Source organism: Narcine bancroftii, chromosome 11, assembly GCF_036971445.1.
Source record: "Narcine bancroftii isolate sNarBan1 chromosome 11, sNarBan1.hap1, whole genome shotgun sequence".
Taxonomy (NCBI): Eukaryota; Metazoa; Chordata; class Chondrichthyes; order Torpediniformes; family Narcinidae; genus Narcine; species Narcine bancroftii.
Window position 1 is genome coordinate 7,430,483 of NC_091479.1, and position 3,497 is coordinate 7,433,979.

Here is a 3,497-nt window from a genome sequence, read left to right on the forward strand (position 1 = left end):
GAAAAAGGCAAGAGTCAACCACAGAGTTTGTCAGATCCGTTGAGTGGCTGACCCCCTCTGTTAACCAGACATCTGGGTAGGTATTGTTGTTCACCAGAGTTGGGGAAAGGAAGCTCGTTGACCAGAGGCTCATCCTGGGCCCAACCCTGGAAGGACCGGTGACTCGTGCGGGTGATGAAGTAAATGTTCCCAATTTTATTAAGAATATTCTGGGATGTACTGGTCTAGTTATGAACTAACTGGAGGAGAGGAACTATTTTGCATTCTGAAATTGTTAAACTTGAAACTTGGCACAAGCCCTGATTCACAGCAGTTGCCTGGAACATTGACCGTAGGCACATTGTTGAAAGATGTCTTTTTCCATTACTTCCTTTTAACCCCTTCACAGTGGATTTCCCTTGCTTCAGTACAGTACAGAAACAAGCCTTGCCTGAAATGAATTTGGCTGTTAATGACATTTCCTTACAGCATCATGATTTGTGGTGGAGCTGCACTGAGAGGCCCTTGTGGTTGGCCAAGGTTTGTGGTTTGCTTTGCCGATAAATTTCAAGTGCAGCATTAGCTTGAGTTGGCAGTATGGGTGAGGTGGGGGAAGTGGGGGGGGGGGGGGGGGGGTCGTCGTCAACAATGAATGTGCCACGAGTTTCAGATCAGCCTAAAGCTGAGCGAGGGCATCTGGGCAGCACCACATCTTCTGTCTGGGGTCCCCTCCAACCACATCGACATCAACTTCTCCAATTTATGTTACCCACTGTTACCTTTCTCCTGCTTGCGTGATCTCTTGTCTCACACAGTCTCTCTCTCAACAATCAATTCTCACCTCTCCTCTGACATATCCAATTAACACCCTTTCTTGGTCTGGACTCCTCTCCCACTCAGTCTTCATTATTTGTTCTGACCCCTTCCTGTTCTTATCCCTTGAGGAAGGGCTCAGGCCCGAAACGTCGGTAATATATCTTTCCCTCCTGTGGATGCTGTGAGACCGGCTGAGTTCCTCCAGCGTATCTGTGTGCTTTATCTGGGCGTTTGTAAATCGATGATGGAGAGGGGGGAATTTACAAGGACAAGCAGCTCTGGAGATTTCATGGAGAACTGAGGACCTGCAGATATCGGAAGCTGGAAAATCACATAATCTGCTGGAAAAATTCTGTGCATCAAACCAGCATCAGTGGGAGAAGGAAGCCCTGTCACCCAGTGTAGAGCTCGTCGAAAGAACCAAAGACTTGTTGATCCAAACCAACGCTTTTATTAGCAAAAGACAGGAGCTCTTCACAGGTGGCCGACCAGTCCGGAACGATCCGACCTGGCAATGGACACAACCCTTTAAGGCCCAGACAGTAGGCGTGGCTAAGCTCTCAGCCAATCGCTGTAAGCACAGTCTAGATACTATAACTATATACACTATATACATTGGTGATAGATCTGTACTATCACACCCAGCTAGCCCAGTGACTCATCTTCTCCCCCCTCCCCCCCCCCCCCCGCGCTCTGGCATCTGTCAATCAAAAGCCTGTCCGTCTTCACCCATCCCTGCTGGTTCTGACTCCTACCCATGGCCCTCTGACCTTGTTATACCAGCCCTCTCCTCCACACTCTCCATCTGGATGAAGAGTTCCAGCCTCAAATGTTGGCACCTTTCTCCATCGGCTCGACCTGTCCTTCCTTCCAGTGGCAGAGGTGCTGCTTCAGTCTCGATCTTTGGTGCACAGCTTCGGGTCCCATCCTCATCTTGGGCACTTCTCTTCGTGGAATTTAGAATCTCGAACACTACAGCACAGGACAGCCCTTCGGCCCTCGAGGTTGTGCTTCCCTATATATTCCACCCAAAAAAATAACCAAGGCCCTTCCTACCCCATAACCCTCTTTCTAAGGGTCTCTTAAATGCCCCTCATGTTCCGGCCTCCCCCACCATCCCTAGCAAGGCATTCCAGGCCCCACCACTCTGTCTTTAATAAAAATGTATATTGTGGCGGCTCACTCACAAAGTCGCGGGCAAGTCCATGGCAGATCTGGCTGTGAGCGCTCTAGGTGTGGGGCAAGCCCACCGCCTGGCGGCTGATGTCATAAAGGTCCCGGGAGAAGCAAGCGTCACTGGGGTCCGAGGGATTTAAACACGTGTGAGAGTCCTTTAAAAGTCTGTTGGTTTAACTCATTTTCGGCTCTGTGTAGTTCTTTTGCTCAACGCGCCCCTGGTGTGATGACAGTAGATGTATATTTATTATAATAATGACAAAAAATAATAAATAAGAATGAAAAACAAACTTCCCTCCCTTCACTTTGTACGGACGTCCTCTGGGGTTGCAGGTCCTGCCCTGGGAAACAGGCACCGGCTGTTCGCCTTGTCTATGCCCCTCAGAATCCTGTTGACCTCTGTCCAGTCTCCTCTCATCCCACTGTGCTCCAAAGGAAAAAGCCCCAGCTCTGCTAATCTTGCCTCCTAAGAAAATGGTGCTGGGTTGACTGATGGGACTGAAGGCTGATAAATCCTCAGGGCCTGATGGTCTGCAGGCCAGGGTACTTAAGGAGGTGACTCTAGAAATCATGGACGCATCGGTCATCATTTTCCAATGTTCTCTAGATTCGGGATCAGTTCCTGTGGATTGGAGGGTAGCTAATGTCATCCCACGTTTTAAGAAAGGAGGGAGAGCCATTAGCCTGACATCAGTGGTGGGGAAGATGCTAGATTCAATTATAAAAGATGACATAGCAGCACATTTGGATAGCAGTTGCAGGATCGGTCCGAGTCAGCACGGATTTACGAAGAGAATTTTTTGAAGATGTAACTATGAAAATGGACAAGGGAGAGCCAGTGGATGTAATGAATCTGGACTTTCAGAAAGCCTTTGATAAGGTCACACATAGGAGATTAGTGGGCAAAATTAGAGCACGTGGTATTGGGGGTAGGGAACTGACATGGATAGAAAGTTGGTTGGCAGACAGGAAACAGAGAAGGGATTAACGGGTCCCTTTCAGAATGACAGGCAGTGTCTTTTGGGGTACCCCAAGGCTCGGTGCTGGGACCACAGATATTTACAATATATATTAATGATTTAAATGAAGGGATTAAAAGTAACATCAGCAAATTTGCAAATGACACAAAGCTGGGTGGCAGTGTGAAATGTGAGGAGGATGTTATGAGAATGCAAGGTGACTTGGACAAGTTGGGTGAGTGGGCAAATTCATGGAAATTGCAGTTTAATGTGGATAAATGTAAGGTTATCCATTTTTGTGGCAAGAGCAGGAAGGATGGTGTCAAGTGAGGAAAAGGGGAAGTACAATGAGATCTAGGTGTCCTTGTTCATCAGTCCCTGAAAGTAAGCAAGCAGGTACAACAGGCAGTGGAGAAAGCTAATGGCATGTTGGCCTTCATAATAAGGGGAGTCTAGGAGCAAAGAGGACCTGCGGTTGTACGGGGCCCTGATGAAACCACATCTGGAGTGTTGTGTGCAGTTTTGGTCTCCAAGTTCGAGAAAGGATATTCTTGCTATTGAGGGAGC

At 48.1% G+C, this 3,497-nt stretch overlaps 1 long non-coding RNA gene across 1 annotated transcript in view; it reads right to left on the reverse strand.

The window, feature by feature from the left end:
- Nucleotides 1-1,228: 1,228 nt before the first annotated feature.
- LOC138746302 (uncharacterized) overlaps nt 1,229-3,497 on the reverse strand; it is a 2,608-nt gene continuing 339 nt past the window's right edge. Inside the window, exons 2-3 of the long non-coding RNA XR_011346852.1 lie at nt 1,983-2,189; nt 1,229-1,303 (exon numbers count right to left, since the gene is read on the reverse strand). This is a non-coding gene — a long non-coding RNA (uncharacterized lncRNA). The remainder of the gene's footprint in view (nt 1,304-1,982; nt 2,190-3,497) is intronic.